At 43.7% G+C, this 18,615-nt stretch overlaps 1 long non-coding RNA gene across 2 annotated transcripts in view; it reads left to right on the top strand.

Moving 5' to 3' along the window:
- The first annotated feature begins 285 nt into the window (after positions 1 to 285).
- LOC115775529 (uncharacterized) overlaps positions 286 to 18,615 on the top strand; it is a 19,120-nt gene continuing 790 nt past the window's right edge. The window contains exons 1-3 of one of the 2 annotated variants that reach the window (XR_004019333.1): positions 286 to 438; positions 1,713 to 1,846; positions 16,637 to 18,615. The exon at positions 16,637 to 18,615 is cut by the window's right edge and continues 790 nt beyond it. This is a non-coding gene — a long non-coding RNA (uncharacterized LOC115775529). Of the gene's footprint in view, positions 439 to 1,712; positions 1,847 to 16,602 lie in introns of both variants that reach the window. The other variant, XR_004019334.1, reaches the window with a different exon arrangement.

The following is an 18,615-nucleotide window of genomic DNA, read 5'->3' as shown; positions in this document are numbered from 1 at the left end:
AATCAGATGCCCAAGCCACCTCAGCTGGCTCCTCTTGACGTGCAGCCAGCTGAGGTGGCTCCTCTTGACGTGGAGGAGCAGCAGCTCTACTCTGAGCCCCTCCTGAATGGCTGCACTAAGGGAGAGGCCAGCTACCCTTCGGAGGAAGCTCATTGCTGCCGCTTGCATTTGCGATCTTATTCTTTTGGTCACTACCCAAAGCTCGTGGCCATAGGTGAGGGTAGGGACATAGATCGACCGCGTTGCTTTAACACTCAGCTCCCTCTTCACCACGACAGACTGGTGCAACGTCCGCATCACTGCAGATGCAGCCCCGATCCGTCTGTCGATCTCCCAGGCGAACAAGACCACGAGATATTTGAACTCGTCCACCTGGGGAAGGAAGTCAGCCCTGAGCTGGAGAGGGCACTCCACCCTTTTCCGACCTCAGACTTAGAGGTGCTGATTCTCATACCAGCCGCAGACTTAGAGGTGCTGATTCTCATACCAGCCGCACACTCGGCTGCAAACTGTTCCACTTCAAATAAACAACTCCTCTGCAAATGATCAGTTAACTGCAGATAAGCCTGTGGTTTATAGACTTTTAATAAAGATGCATGAATCATATGGAAATTAAATCAAACTTCTTTGAACAGTCTGGTAGGAATGGGACCTATAAGGCACATTTGTGGATTAGTCATTAGCTCACTGCATACAGTAGATGCTACATATATATTTTTTTAATAGAATAGAATAGAAGGACTCTTGCCCTTTGGCCTTGGGGGCTCCGTCTGGGGTATCCCTCATTCCTCCTCTGGGGTGTGCACGCAGTTGCCATCAAGATGTGTGGCCTCAGGTCTTCTGAGCTCCTAGTGGGCTGTGGATGGCCTGGGTCAATTCCTATTCGCCTCTGGATCGCGGGGGGTGGGGTGGGGGGGTGGGGGCATGGTTACAGTTTCTTACCCTCATTGGGTACATTCCATGACAGAGGCGCATACAGACACATTACTGCCACAGCAAAATTGTGTGTATGTGTGTATATGTATATGCATATGTATAGATATGTGAATGTATGTATGTATATCTTCAAGTATTTTTTCTTTCCTTTCTTCCCTCTGTTTCTCTTTCCCCCCTCCTTTTTTTTTTCTTCTCTCCTTTTTTTTAATCCCTCTTTTCTATCCCTTTCCTTATTGCCTGTCAGGCCTAGCATAAATAACTAAATAAAAAATAAAAATACATACATTAACAAGAATAGCCTATAGAAAACTTATAGAGCTGTTCTTGTAAAAGGAAATATGTTTGGTACATCAGTCCATTCGGATCATCATTCCAATTGCGAAAAATGCCAGACCTGACAGGTTTAAAAAAAAAAAGAATAGAATAGAATAGAATAGTGTTTTATTGTCACTGAAAAAACAATGCTAAGAACAATGTTAAAACAGTGAAATGCAGTTTAGCATCCTCCCTAAAGTATGTCCTCACATGGAGATAATAGCTTTATTTTACAGCATAAAACAATAAGCTCATCATTGTTTAAGAAAATATGAACAGAATGAATTGTAAGGTGAAGAAAAGTCTAAATGTAATGTGTCCGTATGATGGCGTAGGATCTCTCAGGAGGCTAATATGACTGCTAGTTCTTCATATGTACATGTATGCATTTTAAGGACTTGCATAAAAAAAGAATAAACTATGCAATCAAAATATCTTTTTCAATGTTTATTTTTAAACAGGATACAACAATTAAATGAAAGTTAAACATAACGGCTGCTGGTCTAATGGTTGTGAAACAGAAGCTCCTCTGCTGAGTTTTGGAGATGAAGAGGACCTCAGGAAGAAGCTGCTATTGATGTGTCTACATAGGCAGGTCAGTTTGTGGTTGATGTAACTGTATTTTATTTTGCTGGTTTTCCAAATTGGGTGTGACGATTTTAGTTTTGATAGGACTTTATAGTCAATTTCACTCTAATTCAGTTCAATTTATATAGTGCCAATTCACAACAGCTGTCTTATATTGTAAGGCAAAAAACACTAAAATATTAGAGAAAAAACCCCAACAATCAAGTGATCCCCTATGAGCAAGCACTTGGCAACAGGAAGGAAAAACTCCCTTTTAACAGGAAGAAACCTCCGGCAGAACCAGGCTCAGGGAGGAGTGACGGGTTTGGGGGTGAGTGGAGAGAGAAATTAAAAAAATATGAAATCATAGGAAGACAGGAGAAAACACACCTGATGGGAGAGAAAATACAAATGTTAATGACATGCAGGAGTGATATGAACACACTGGGAGTGAAAGACAGTGCTCGGTGCATCAAGTCCCTGAATCCAAACTGGGAGCTGTTTCCACAGGAGAGGAGACTGAAAGCTGAAGGCTCTGCCTCCAATTCTACTGCAGGAACTTCAGGAAGCTAAAAAAAGACAATACTACTATTAGAGATGCCAATACTACTAAACCTACTACTACTACTACTTCTACTGCTACTACTACTACTTCTAATTCTACATTTTATTTATAGGTACCTTTCAAGACAATATTCATTTAAATAAATGCTAAAATTGTCCAACAGGGGGCTAGACCTCTAGCTTTGTGGGTACGGTTGGTGCTCTTTGAGGAATTTTGAGTCAACTGGAGGAATATCTGGGAGCTTTTAGAAGAGAAAAGTAATGTAATGTTACATTAAAGGCAATTTCCTGTTAAAATCCTGGACGTTTCTAAGTGACCCCAAAGATTTGAGCAGTAGTGTGTAACACGTGTATAACACGTGTGTAACCCACAAGAGGTTACCTTCAAGTACCCTTGACAGTTGTGAAATATGGTAGAGTAAATTACTTCAATAACTAATACCAATACCACACACATAAAGGGATGTTGGCCTAATCAGAAGACTCTGGATTCGTGGGGGAGCCTAGGTGTGAGCAACAACAGAGGAAGATGCACAGTTTATAGAAAGAGTAGAATTTACTGAATGAAATGTCATTAAACCAACACATATATATATACAATTAACAAACTGCGCGCTTTTCCCTTTTTAAACCCAAAGCAAAAACAACACAAGGAAAATAAACAATTAGAAATAAATAATCCAGTCTGTAGTCTTTTTTCCTTTTTAGTCTTTTGTCACAGTGTCCATCAATTGTTCATGCAATGTCTCAGTTATAGTGACCAGTCGGGTCACTATCTACCGGTTTGTCCGATCCTTGGGCTGGGGCTTGCCATCCAGTTCTGGAAATGCAATCCAGTCTTCACAGTAGCACTATGGATCAAATAGTGCACCAACAAAAAACCTGACCTAGAACAAGGCCAGAATAAAGTAGCTTAAAACCTTGTAAACTAATATCCATTAGCTTAAAGCTACAATTTAAAGGGTTTTTCAGTCACTTTTCAAGTTTTTTCTGTTGTACAACAATATAGTTCAAGTTATCACTGTCAAATATTACCAACACTTCAATAAAACTAATTATATTAGCTTATATGGTAATACAAAAATACTATTCAAATCTTTTAAAGAGCTAATGAAATACATCCATGGTAGTGTAATGATTTCCCATCAGAAGGTGGATTGTAAAAACACATTAGCTTTATCTCAATCAGAACAGTAGCAAAGTGCATTAAAATACTAGCAAGTGCTAATAAAAGGCACTTCACATAGGCAGTAGCACCATGAACGGAATTAGCATCAGTGAAAATGCTAGACAGGTGCTAATAATAAAATACGGCAAATACATTATGAAAAATACAACATACACAACAATAGTTATACAACACCACAAAGCATCAACCTATCTTTAACTGAGTTTAGTGATGACTAAGGATGTTAGCCACTTTTCAGTGCATTGCCTGTGCTAAAATGCTAACTACACACGTGCAATCACTCACCGATGCTACACGAGGCTACACGGAGATTTCCAGTTTCCAACCCGGTCGCATCAGAAGTCTCCAAAGTTTGGCAAGCATGACATTACCATTCGGAACCTCCTCATTGGCAAAGCGATTATTTAGGATGTCTCTCTCTAACCAGTTTCCAAGTTTATTCGCTATTTTCCAAGTTTTTTCTTCAGGCTAACCGCAGAAGCAACAGTAGCATGGAGCTGTGTCTGTGTCTGACGCAATCCGAGCAGACTCCCTGCACCGCGCAGCGGGAGGGCGGGACAACCAACCTCATTGGCTGATGTGATACCAGACCATGCCAGCTATTGATTGGTCAAGCCATCACTAAAACTACTATTAAAGGTGTATGGCACAATTTATAAAGATTTTTAACACTTTTTACATATATTTATAAACTTATTTAAGAACTTGGTTTTAAATATTAACTTATAACTTTTTAACCTCATTGTAGAATAAGCTATTAAATCAATATTCATTCATTCTCGCATGTGTTTTTAACACTGGGTTACACATTCCCCCCTTGGAACATGCAAGTCTCTTTGCATGGGGTGGGTTGCATTGAAATAACAGGAAAACTAGATTCCTTCCAAGCAGCTCCAAGGTCAGTCTCTGTCAAGGCACTGGTAAAAGCAAGGCTTAAACCATGAAATAGGGACTGAGCAATAGTTAAGAGTGGGTTTCCTAACTGGTTATACTGGAGCCTGTTTGGTTGATTTGACGGTCTTTCTGAGCGTCTCACAGGATTTGTGGTGTCATGACTTGGGTGCATTGGAGTATCCTCTGATACCTGTTTGTTACATCCCTTTTCACTGGGTACATTAGTTTCACTCTCACGATCATTGTCCTGGACTACAGGTTCTGTATCTGCTACTGTTTCAAGCTCCTCTTCAGTAGGGACTACTGGGTCACTGCCAGGAGTGTCATCACAATCAGGTAGATTCTTGCATCCTGATACACTTTCACATCCAGGCGTATTGTCACTTCCAGGTGAGTTTTCACATCCAGGTACATCGTCACATTCAGGTAAGTTGTCACATCCAGGTACATTGTCGCTTTCAGGTAAGTTGTCACATCCAGGTACATTGTCGCTTTCAGGTAAGTTCTCAGGGTATATCTGTCGTGGGAACTCATAGACTTGCATAAATTTGATTGGCTCTGGGACAGGTTGTTCTCTAAGCCAGTAGACATCCTCATTTTCAGGTTCAGAAAGATCACATTCTTCAGTTTGCTCAGGGGACTGTCGTGTTTTAGGTTTGCAGACGCGATTTGGTGGAGTGGGATTCTCTTCTGTGGGAGCAAGGAACCCGCAAGGTAAGAGAAGGTCACGATGGACTGTGCGCACTGGCCCATTTCTGGTTTCAGGCTTGATGGTGTAGACTGGTAGATCACCAGCTTGTTTGACCACAACATAAATGTCTGTCTCCCACCTATCGGCTAGTTTATGCTTGCCCCTAAGGCGAACAGCTCGCACCAAAACTCGGTCCCCTGGTTCTAGTTTGGAAGGTTTTACACGCATGTCAAATCTGGCTTTATTCCTGTCTGCCATTTTGTTAGCATTCTCCGTTGCTAGTTTGTAGCTTTCTTGAAGGGTTGTTTTCAGCTTCTCCACATATTGCGAGTGGGACTTAAAACTTTTGGTCCGGAAAGGTAGGTTGAACGCGAGGTCAACGGGTAACCTTGGTTGGCGACCAAACATCAATTCATAAGGTGCAAATCCGGTTGTGTCATTCTTCGTACAATTGTACGCATGGACCAATGGCTTTACAAAGTTGCGCCACTGCGTTTTGTCTTTCTGTTCCAAAGTCCCAAGCATACTTAACAGTGTGCGGTTAAAGCGTTCTACAGGATTTCCCCTGGGGTGATAAGGGGTTGTTCGAATCTTGTGAATGCCCATGATCTTACAAAGTTCCCTTATTATGTGTGACTCAAAATCTGGCCCTTGGTCACTATGTAAACGTTCAGGGATGCCATAATGAACTATGAAGTGATCCCAAAGACATTTTGCCACGGTCTGGGCTTTTTGGTTAGGAGTAGGAATGGCTATTGCGTACTTGGTAAAATGATCTGTTAGCACAAGCACATCCTTGGTGTTGCTTTGATCAGGCTCAATGGATAAGAAATCCATACAAACCAGTTCGAGTGGTCTGGCGGACTTTATGTTCACAAGCTCTGCAGCTTTTTCTGGAGGGGTCTTTCTCCGTACACAGCGGTTGCATGTTTTGATCCTGTTCTCAATGTCAGCTGCCATACGAGGCCAATAAAACCTTGTTCGGGCAAGATCAAGGATACGCTCAATACCTAAATGGCCCATATCATTATGGAGACTGTGGAAAACTGTCTCACGGAGCCCTTCAGGTAAGACAAGCTGATAAGTGACATTGCCGCCATCGTGGCGTCTTCGGTACAGTACTTGGTTGTGCAGTTCAAGACGATTAAGTTCTCGGAGCAACAGGTTTATATCAGGGAGTTCGGTTCTGACTGTAGGTGGAACCTTTTCTCCAGTCTCCAATTGGACAATGACCTCGCGCAAGCAGGGGTCAGCTCTTTGCTCTTGTTTAAGTTGCCCAGCTGACAGATGAGGTACAACTGGAAGACCACCACAGTTATCTTCATTGACAAAGTCATCTGGTAATGCAGTTACAGAGATAGCTAATGAGTGCACTAGAGGAGTAGGTTCATCGGAGAAACTACAACACAAAGGTCTCTCACAGATGGCCGACACCACCTCTGGACTTAAACTGGTCTCTTGCTGTGCCAAATGAGTTTGGGTGAACTGCTGTATTCTGTCAAACTCTTTTTGTGACACAGCATCGTTTAACAACTCACCATGCGGTCGCCTCGAAAGGCCATCTGCATCAGAGTTGAGTTTGCCTGCTCTATATTGGAGCTTAAAGTCAAAAGTAGACAGGGAAGCTAACCAACGGTAGCTCATTGCATCAAGCTTAGCCTTTGTCAGAACATAAGTGAGGGGGTTACTGTCAGTGATGACAGTGAACTGGTTTCCATAAAGATAATCTGCAAACTTTTCTGTTACAGCCCACTTTAGGGCCAAAAACTCCAATTTGTGGGCGGGGTAACGAGCTTCACTTCTGGACAACCCCCTGCTCGCATAAGCAATGACCCTCGTTTGGCCGTCCTGTTCCTGATAAAGGGCAGCGCCAAGACCTGTAGTGCTGGCATCTGTGTGGAGTGAGTACGGCAGCTTAGGGTCAGCAAAAGCCAAGATAGGAGCAGAAGTGAGCTTCTCAATGATGCCTTTGAAAGCTAGGTCACAAGAAGGAGTCCACCGTTCACCAAAGGGTTTTTTAGGGTCATAGTACTCCCTAGGCTTAACTTTGGTTTTCGTGCTCTTACGCAACGGTGGGTATCCTGATGTTAGGTCAGTGAGGGGCTTAACAAGGCTTGAATAGTCCTTGATAAAGCGCCTATAGTACCCTGAAAAGCCTAAGAATGAACGGAGTTGCTTAAGGTCTTTGGGCACAGGCCAGGTACTCAGAGCCCTCACTTTCTCAGGGTCGGTCTCTACCCCTTTCTGGGATACTATGTGTCCAAGGTATCGCACAGAAGTTTGAAAGAACTTGCACTTCTCGGGGGAGAGTTTAAGCCCGTACTCCTTGAGACGGTTAAGAACCTTCATCAAGCGAGTCTCATGCTCCTCTGGTGTCTTAGAGAAGACTATAATGTCATCAAGAAACACCAGCACTTCTTTCAAATTCATATCACCCATGCATCGCTCCATAAGGCGCTGGAAGGTGCTTGGAGCATTTGTAATGCCCTGTGGCATTCGATTGAACTCCCAAAAACCACTAGGACATACAAATGCGGTTTTTGGTTTGTCAGCTTCCTCTACTTCGATCTGGTAGTAGCCAGATTTTAAATCAAGGACTGAAAACCACTTGGATCCAGTCAAAGTAGAGAATGTTTCCTCCAAGTTTGGGAGCGCATAAGCGTCCTTTACAGTCTGCAGGTTGAGCTTTCTGTAATCAATACAGAGGCGGACTTCGCCGTTCTTCTTCCGCACCACGACAATGGGCGAAGAGAATGGTGAAGTGGATTCTCGAATCACACCTGCTTGTTGCAGCTCTTGCAAGTGTTTACGAACAGCTTCCAAGTCATTGGGGTGTATGGGTCGTGCTTTGTGTTTGAATGGAGTTTCGTCTATCAGTTTAATGGTGTGCTTGACTTGATCAGTCCGACCGAAATCGAGATCATTTTGTGCGAAAACGTCTGGCATGTTATTGAGTTTTTGCAATATGCGCTCTCTCCACTCAGCGCTGATAGGGGAAGACTCAAAGTTAAAGGCCAAGTTGTTTTTGTGACTGACCTCAGACTGGGGAGGCTTCACTGAATGTTCGTGAGAGAGGACTCTCTGGAATGCATGGATCTCTCCAATCACACACTTTTGAGGGATTGTCACGTCGTGTTCAGATTCGTTGGTGAGAACAACTGGTATCAGGTAAGGTGCTCGCTCAGGTAAGCTGATGAGACTTGGTTTTACTAAGACGCCACTAGGCAAGGTTGAAAAGGATGGGTGCTCTAGTAGCACTGATTTCTCAGTGGTTTTGGTTGACATAGTTACTGAGCCTTCTAGGACAACTGTCTGGCCTGCTGGGACCAGCTGAGGGCCTCTGTTGTACAGGGTTGCTAGGCCAAGGCTACTGTCTTGGGTCTGTTTGTGTCTTAACTCCAGGACTTTTAGCACTGCCTTATAACCATTTGAAGTGGGGGGCTGCAGTCCGGGACATGCTTCACTATACAACTCATAAAGCACATCTAAGGTGTTGGTCCCAATTAACACTGAGGACTGGGAAGTAGCTCGAATATCTGGTACAACGAGGGCAAGTGTTGACACATCAGCTTCAATGCCAAGGAACTCTTGGAAAGGTGACGTTCATTTCAATGTAACCTAAGTAAGGTACTGACTGGCCATTTGCTCCTTTGACTTCGAGCAAGTCAAAAAGTGGTTTGATCTCATGACTGGACAAATGTTGTTCATAATATGACTGAGGGACCGTAGTCACCTGGGAGCCAGAATCTAGTAAACTGTTAACAGTATTACCATTAATCTTCACTTGGGCTGTGCATCTACTGCCGATTAAGCCTTGAGGCAGTTTGAATCTGTCAGTTTTAGTATGCGACTTTATAGTGGCACGTTGTTTTTTTGGCACATTTGGTTTGGTTTCAAAGGGACGTTTCGACTCTGTGTCAGCCTCTGTTTGTCCCACAACAGAGGCAGACTTCAGTTTAAAGAGGGGGAGCCGCTATGCTGACTGTCCCATATTTGTCTTTTCACTTTTAGCTCTCTTCTTTTAGCTCCCACCAAGGCAGGGTTTGGCTCAGAGTCACAGTTGGCAACAATATGTCCATCCTCCCCACAGCGAAAGCAATACCAGGGCTTGGGCCTTGTACTAGAGCGGCTGTGGGAAGGGGAGTTGGGTTCAGGTTTTGCATCGTCAGGTTTTGTTGTTTGGATTTTCTTAGGTACTGTCAGTTTCTTTTGTTTCACAACTGCTGCTACTTGGCTTTTTAAATCAGCAACTTGTTTCTTTAGATCATTTAGGGTACTTGAAACTGTTTCAGAAGAGTTAATTTTTGTTTCAGTGGCTGTTTGTTCATGGGAGACTGCTTTTTGTTTTGCAGCACTAAAGTGTTTTCTCATTCTTGCGTTTTTAACTTCTTGTCTGTTCTCTGCAGTACGGAGAAGGAGTAACAGTTCTGCAAATGTGGGCAGATTTTTATCTTTTAAGTCTAACTGCAGTTCAGTCAGCAGGTTATCATCCCAACAGCCTCTCTGGAACTGCTTTAGGAGTTGTCGGTCTGTTTCTTTGGGGTCTACACCACCCCTGCGCACTGCAAGACTCAGCGCCACCTGCAGGCGATGTAAGTAAGCAGATGGTTTCTCCCCAGGATCCTGCAGGGTGCTCATGAATCGCACTAGCAGTTCCTCACCATCCTCAACGGTGCCAAACGCTGACTCAAGCAGCCTAAGATAGTCAGCATGTGATGCGTCCGGCCCAAGAGGCCGAACAACATCTGACGCTGGAGCAAGAAGGCTCTCAAGAATTTTTCGAATTTTTTCCAAGTTGGAAAGCGATGAATCTCCCATCATCAAATCAACATGGGAACGCCATGTCTCATAGTCAACTTCAGTGTATGGTCTAGGATTCTTTCCAGAGAAAGCTCTCAACCTAAGGGTGGAATGATTATTAGGTGTCTTCTCTGTAGTTTTGACAACATGTTCAACCACGATTCTCTGCACCTCAGGTGAGATTAGATCAGTTTGACTTAACATGTGAGGCGTCTGGTTGGGTTTCAAGGCACTTGGATCAGGGCTCTGAAAGAGCTTAGGTGAGTGGGGGGTGTCAATGTGGTATGTAGGGAAACCAGCACTTAGTGTGGGTTCTGTGTCACTATTTGGACATGGGTTTGCGGCTGCCTCAACAGACCCCATGGACTCTTCAAATTTTGACATCACCTCCCGTAACACCTCTTCAAAATCCTTCCCACTTAGTTTGGCTAAACCCTTTAGTTCAGCGAGGTAAGTGTCGGTAACACTGCCCCCTACAGTTGTTGTGTAAACATCTGTTAAGGCACGGATACAATATTTGACATCCGGATCATCAGCTGATGGGTAGAGGTAAGGCAACGCAGGTGCTAACTGTTGAACAGCTAAACCAGAGGTAAATTCCACAATCTGATTCTGGTAAAACTCTGATGAGCTATCCTCAACGGTTAGTGTCCTATTTATCGAACCACATTGCCGTAAGTATTCAAAAACCTCATTGTCTTTTTCTGATACTGTTACACCGCTAATAATGACTGCATTTGGTATCTTAACACCTAACTTTGAGATGAAATCCATTGCAGCAATGCGTTTACAAGTTTGTTTCAATCGTTATTCCACTGTTGTTACACAACTCTAGGCTCCTGGCTGGCTCGCCACTTATTTGTAACACGTGTATAACACGTGTGTAACCCACAAGAGGTTACCTTCAAGTACCCTTGACAGTTGTGAAATATGGTAGAGTAAATTACTTCAATAACTAATACCAATACCACACACATAAAGGGATGTTGGCCTAATCAGAAGACTCTGGATTCGTGGGGGAGCCTAGGTGTGAGCAACAACAGAGGAAGATGCACAGTTTATAGAAAGAGTAGAATTTACTGAATGAAATGTCATTAAACCAACACATATATATATATACAATTAACAAACTGCGCGCTTTTCCCTTTTTAAACCCAAAGCAAAAACAACACAAGGAAAATAAACAATTAGAAATAAATAATCCAGTCTGTAGTCTTTTTTCCTTTTTAGTCTTTTGTCACAGTGTCCATCAATTGTTCATGCAATGTCTCAGTTATAGTGACCAGTCGGGTCACTATCTACCGGTTTGTCCGATCCTTGGGCTGGGGCTCGCCATCCAGTTCTGGAAATGCAATCCAGTCTTCACAGTAGCACTATGGATCAAATAGTGCACCAACAAAAAACCTGACCTAGAACAAGGCCAGAATAAAGTAGCTTAAAACCTTGTAAACTAATATCCATTAGCTTAAAGCTACAATTTAAAGGGTTTTTCAGTCACTTTTCAAGTTTTTTCTGTTGTACAACAATATAGTTCAAGTTATCACTGTCAAATATTACCAACACTTCAATAAAACTAATTATATTAGCTTATATGGTAATACAAAAATACTATTCAAATCTTTTAAAGAGCTAATGAAATACATCCATGGTAGTGTAATGATTTCCCATCAGAAGGTGGATTGTAAAAACACATTAGCTTTATCTCAATCAGAACAGTAGCAAAGTGCATTAAAATACTAGCAAGTGCTAATAAAAGGCACTTCACATAGGCAGTAGCACCATGAACGGAATTAGCATCAGTGAAAATGCTAGACAGGTGCTAATAATAAAATACGGCAAATACATTATGAAAAATACAACATACACAACAATAGTTATACAACACCACAAAGCATCAACCTATCTTTAACTGAGTTTAGTGATGACTAAGGATGTTAGCCACTTTTCAGTGCATTGCCTGTGCTAAAATGCTAACTACACACGTGCAATCACTCACCGATGCTACACGAGGCTACACGGAGATTTCCAGTTTCCAACCCGGTCGCATCAGAAGTCTCCAAAGTTTGGCAAGCATGACATTACCATTCGGAACCTCCTCATTGGCAAAGCGATTATTTAGGATGTCTCTCTCTAACCAGTTTCCAAGTTTATTCGCTATTTTCCAAGTTTTTTCTTCAGGCTAACCGCAGAAGCAACAGTAGCATGGAGCTGTGTCTGTGTCTGACGCAATCCGAGCAGACTCCCTGCACCGCGCAGCGGGAGGGCGGGACAACCAACCTCATTGGCTGATGTGATACCAGACCATGCCAGCTATTGATTGGTCAAGCCATCACTAAAACTACTATTAAAGGTGTATGGCACAATTTATAAAGATTTTTTAACACTTTTTACATATATTTATAAACTTATTTAAGAACTTGGTTTTAAATATTAACTTATAACTTTTTAACCTCATTGTAGAATAAGCTATTAAATCAATATTCATTCATTCTCGCATGTGTTTTTAACACTGGGTTACAAGTGTGTATTGTATGCATGTATGTGATGAGGATTTTGTTTCAAAGATCAGAATTTTTGAACTCTGTCTTTCAGGAAAACTTGAGTTGAAGTGTTTGAAGGCTGATATCAAACTGTCCCTAACAAGTCCACTTTATTGCATGCTCATTTTCTGTGATTAGTGGTGCATAGGTGTTTAAGAAGTGCATGTTGTTGATGCTTATTAATCTGTCATGCTTATTAGTGGCTCATGCTTGCTTAAAGCCTATGTCTGTACTTGACCACAGAGGCAGAGCATCATTCAATCCTGCCAGCTGCCTCTCTTGGCAGCATTTTGAGGATGACAGACTCCACTTTCTCTGCAGGAAGACAGCTCATAACTTTTTAACAGTCTCTCCCTGAACTGATGCTCCTGTATCATCTGCTCTAATCAATAATCACAGTGCAATCTACACCACAGCTCAAAAGTTTGAAGTCAATTAGAAAGGTTCAGTTTTCTGAATGAAATTTGGCTTTATGTTAACACTAAACCAACCATTAATGTAAAGAAATATATAATTGCTTCATTGTGAGACTGATCCTAAATTCTGAATAACGCTGCATGAAAAGTGGGTTTTTCAACAGTTTCTTGTATGTAATATTGACGCGCGCCTTGAGTTTTAGGGCTCTCAGCAGGAGGCTTTGGCCAGAACAGTAAACTGTAGGGAAACTGCCGTGAACTCTCTGTGTCAGTGCTCCCTCAGCTCCCCCCTCTCCTCAGGTCTAGGGCAGACTTTCATATGTAAGGGAGGTTTCTGTGAGTCATACAAATGCAAATCAACTACTCACCAGGGGTCACCAGTACTCACCAGTGGTCTACCCCTCCCAAGTTGTAACCAACATATTTTTATTTCTACAGCAAAACAGTCAAACAAGACTAATCTCACAAGAAATCATTCTAATTTATAAATTTGAATTATCTAGTTGGAAATATATTTTTGGAAGTTTTCAGGTTTTGTCCCTTTTTCCAATAAGGCTGTGAGCTTCTGTCTGTGAGCCATTGTCATGGAGTTTTTTGTGAACCCTGAACTTTAGTGGACTGAGGGAGATAAACAAAGGCTATATCTTGATTTTGGTGACACTACAAGCATTATTTTCATTGAAAAGCATACTCAGTTTTCAGTCTAATTCACTGTAACAAAAAGTCTGTCACACCATCATCCTCTCCTGTGCAGTGGCTTCCCAGCTAGCATTGAACATTCAGACAACATCCCATGAACGCTGCTATAAACTGTTAGAATAGATAAACATGTAACTGTTTTTCTATGTATCATAATGTGTTCATCATAAACATGCACATGACCATCAGATTGTAAGCACAAAACATACTCACACACACCCGGACCCTCCAGGTGAGGAAAGCAGGTAACGCCTGTTTCCTGACGTCACACACACATACACACACCCCCACACACTTACGTGACGCTAAAATAAAAGCACCGGCAGGAAGAAAGAAGTCAGACTCTCTTTCAGAGGCACGTGAGTGTTAGCTGACTGAGACTCTCCCTGCAGGTAAAAAGACCAACTACGGGTTTCTGTGTCTTTCTTTATTCAACGGTGGTCCGAACCTAACATTTTTTGGTCCGTCGAGAGCCGGGCGGGCAGTGAGGAGGTTTTCCCAAGGACTACGGAGGGACGCCGGCAGACTGTCCGGACAGCCAGCTGCAATAGAGGCGCTGCACAAAAGACCTGGGGCATGACGTTTGTCGCCAGGCCCGGCTTCATAGGTTTCTCCGCGGTCACTGGGAACGCTTTCCTCGAGACCCGATCCACCAAGTGAAGACGACAGAAACCAGGTAGGACAAAACGTGGACTACTGAGTCGGACCGGGTCCGATTGCCATTATAACTTTAAGGGAAAGTTGGCTTTTCAGGGAAAACTTTAGTCTACGTCCTCCGAACCGGGTTCGTGAGGTAACCGGCCGGAGCTTTTCAGGGAAAAGCACAAACAAATCGTACACTACTGAGTCGGACCGGGTCCGATTGCCAGGATAACTTTCAGGGAAAGTTGGCTTTTCAGGGAAAACTGTAGTATACGTCCTCCGAACAGGGTTCGTGAGGTAACCGGCCGTTGTAACTTTCAGGGAAAGTTCGCTTTTCAGGGAAAAGCGCCCTCAGAACAGGGTTCACGAGGGGCACCGGCCGAAGTAACTTTCAGGGAAAGTTAGCTTTTCAGGGAAAAGCAAATAAAGTATAAAACGGTACTGTATGTGTTCTCGCCGAAAGGAGAAAGTAAATTGGTAACTCCCGCCCAACGGAGAAATTTTAATTTGGCCTTAATTTGGAATTTTGGTGTTCTCACCGTAATCAAAGATTTAAAATAGGCGCCATAAATACGCGTATGTGTGTGTGAAAGTGAGTGACTGAGAGTGAAAGCCGCCATTGAAGTGGAAGCAGCAGCATGACGAAAATCTAACGGTTTTCAACTTCATGGTCTGTTGGAGTACACAGTGAAGGGTGGATTTGGGTTTAGGTCTCAATAAAGACACGTGGTCTGTACGAGACAAAGCACAGGCTGATTGTACGTCAGGAACAATGGGTAAGTCCTTGTTGAAATGCGAGGCCGCCGTATTAGAGGGCGATGTAAAATTTATGGAATGGGATAAACAAGGGTCAACTCAATATAAATAAATGGAAGAAAAAATATGGGTTTAAGGGAAACTTGGTAGTGACAGAATGTGAAAACTTAGTAACACAGCTGCAACAAAAAGCAGCATTTTGCAAGAAGGCGCAGTTGGAACTGCAGTGTGCAAAGTTTTGGCTGTTACAGGCTAAACGCTGACAGGAACAGCGGAACGCAAAAGCCACAGCGTTAAAACCACCCACACACGTGCATGCAGCTGTAATAAAGGCAGATGAGGAAACTCACATTGTATGTAGATCCCAGCAAGACCGTAGTGGGCCTGACCCTGCGGCACCCCGAGCCGCGCCATGTTTAGCGGGGGGAGGAGCTAACGGCGTAAAACAAGCCGCGCCATGTTTAGAGGGGGGAGGAGCTAACGGCGTAAAACAAGCCGCGCCATGTTTACAGGGGGGAGGAGCTAACGGGGTAAAACAAGCCGTGCCATGTTTACAGGGGGGAGGAGCTAGTGGGACAGAACAACATGAGACCCAAGCAAGGGAAGGCTTAACAGCTGTTTCTCCCGCAGCTTTTTCTCCCATTGCGAGCCGCACCAGAAATGGGGAACTTAAAACACTGGTGCACATAGATGTGCATGCCACACCTAAGCCAGCAGGTTATCCCATTTTATCAGAGTACGGGCATGAAAGGGATTGTTTCAATTGTGGAGGGCCCCCACCCGCACTGGAACCAGTGGCACAAATCTTCCCCATGCTCCAAGTCCCGAACCCAAACACAGGGACAGCAAGCGCCCCTCAACCTCCCACTATTTTGGTTTACCGACCTTGGACTGAGACTGAAATGCAAGAGTCCGTTAAAGGCTTAACCCCACACAAAATTGACATAGAACAATGGGCGACAGGAATCTTGTCTCTCTCATTTGATAAATTTCCATAACAATTTTGGTGATTGTTGGTAGGATCCAGTAAGTTCTTCCACAAAGAAGTGACGAGTCACTGGCCAGCTGAAGAAAAAAATGCTCCAGTCCTCCTGCATTTGCAAATTACGGAGGAACTCGAATTTTCACCCTTTGCTGGACAGCTGCCTGGATTCAAGGACCCTGCCTTAGAGGCACGGCCATAACACATATCGAGTGAGAAAGATTTCAAATAATTTAAAATGGGAAAGTTTGATTTAAAAGCTAAATCAAAAATTGCATCTGTCACTGTCAGAGACGAATAGACATTGGGAGTCTGCTTAAAAGGGTAACACCCATCAGCGAATGGGTGGCTTTAACCTAAGGTGATTAGGCCTCCTTGAACGTGTCTTTTTTTCTGTTTTCTTACCTGTGAGAGACGTCTCACTGGGAAAAAATGGAGATGGGAACGCAGGAGTAGAAAATTAACAGTTAAAGAACTCTGCGTAGAGCGCGATCTTAGCGGAGTTTTGAGCGGCAGAACAGCTGATGCCCTAATTAATGGAGTGGCGGGTTTGGGACCACCTCCATGTGTTGTTACTTGTGATACCTCATCTCTCAATGCCCTTTTTTCAGGCAAATTTATAAGCGCTGAAAATCTCTGACCCAGATCTGGACTCCTGCCCTCCGATCAGACATCGTCCGGACCAGAATGATCGTTGGTGCATCGAGATGACAGATGTTACAACTGCAGCCTGACGGGTCATTGGTGAACTGAATGTCCACAACTGGTGAATGGAACGTGGACTAACCAGACTGTGTCACACTGATCGGAGAGGAGGACTTCAGACAAGTCAGATGAGGGCAAGTTGCTTGATCAGCAGAGAAGGGAAGTCAGATAACACCCACACACACACACACACACACCACTCACTCATTACTGGCATCTAACACACACACAGCACTAGCACAACCACCTGAACCACAAATGAAGAAGCAAATGATGGCCTTTTTAGGCCTGTGTAATTATTGCAGAGCATGGATCCCTTTGCGTGCAAGCAGTATGTGCAGCAGCACTCGCTATGTAGGCCTCCAGAGAACTGGTGCTTTTCCACTCACTTACACTTGAGGTGCTGCTCGTACAGAGTAAAATGACATTCTTATCTCCAGCCAGACACCGGAGCTGCATAGCGCTCCTGTTATCGCAACCACACATAACTATAGAGGGCTGCATCACTCTAAACCCAGCCACTCTGCTACCAACGCCACATGACGGCGACCCTCATGACTGCAAAGTGCTGACGGAACAAAACAGCAAGCCCAGCTTAGACTTGCAAGATGAACCACTGGCGAAAGGCCACGTTGTGTTTGTGGACGGCTCAAGCGGGAAAAATGATAAAGCAAAACAGAAACGGGCTACGCTATAGTCACCAATACCACCATAATCAAAGCGGAGAAACTGCCCTCACACCTCTCTGCTCAAGCAGCTGAGTTAATCGCATTAACCGAAGCATGCAAGCATCATGCAGGTAAAGAAGTCACGTTTTACACTGACAGCCAGTATGCCTTTTCTGCCGTATGTTCGTTTGCAGCACAGTGGCCGAGAAGGGGAATGCTGACCTCTACAGGGAAGCCAGTAAAACATGCTGAACTGTTTAAAAAAACCTATTAACGGCCATAAAACTACCATCAGCCCTGGCCATTTGTAAATGCGCGGCACACAAAACAGGCACAGACTTGATAGTATTGGGAAACAGCTATGCTGACAAAGCAGCAAAGCTGGCCGCAAGTGGTAAATATGGCACCTCAGCAATTACACGACAATTGTGGAACGCTTGTGACCCGAAGTGCTCCATGAGATGCAGCAGCAAGCAAAATTGAAGTGGAACAACTTCCTAGGTCACTATTCAAAACAGCAGCCATATTGATACATGCTTTAACACATGTATCAACAGGGGGGGATAGTGAGTAAGACCTATAAGTATTGCTTAGTCGTAAAACCTAGGGGTACAGCTAAAAAAATCACTGTTCTTATCATCCGCAAGAGCGTAGGACTCGTTGAAAGAACGAATGGTACAGTAAAAAATAGACTAAGGAAATGTATGGCAGAAACGGGAAGGCCCTGGGTAGAATGCATAGACTTAGTAAAAACATACATGCATGTGACCCCCAACAACACAGGGATAACCCCTATTAGGCATTGTTTGGCTGACCTTTTAGACTCCTGGTGTACACAGAATAACAACAAGCAGAGGAAGAGACAGACTTGAGTGATCGGATGAGAAAGTTGTTCCAAAGCAAAAATGTTGTTGATACAAATAAACTGCCGGAAGGCTCTTCTGCTTCTCCACAGGAACATCCAGTAGCGGTGGGAGACTGGGTCCTGGTCAGAGTGATCAAGAAGAAGTGCTGGAACCAACCCCAGTGGGACGGACCCTACAAAGTACCACTGACCACGCCAACTGCAGTCAAAATAGCAGAGAGATCCACGTGGATCCACCTCAGCCAGTGCAAAAGGATTGCGCCAACCAACGCTGAGTAGAGGATGGAAGTCGGGGTACAAAGGGGGGGGTGAGCCCTAGGCCACCTTCGTCTCAAACCCGTGAAGAAAACAACTGAATCCCCCACTAAATAGGGATGGCTCGTTCA

The sequence above is a fragment of the Archocentrus centrarchus genome, unplaced genomic scaffold, assembly GCF_007364275.1.
Source record: "Archocentrus centrarchus isolate MPI-CPG fArcCen1 unplaced genomic scaffold, fArcCen1 scaffold_173_ctg1, whole genome shotgun sequence".
NCBI lineage: Eukaryota > Metazoa > Chordata > Actinopteri > Cichliformes > Cichlidae > Archocentrus > Archocentrus centrarchus.
The sequence above is the reverse complement of the archived record's forward strand: the minus strand, read 5'-3'. Positions and strand labels throughout refer to the sequence as shown.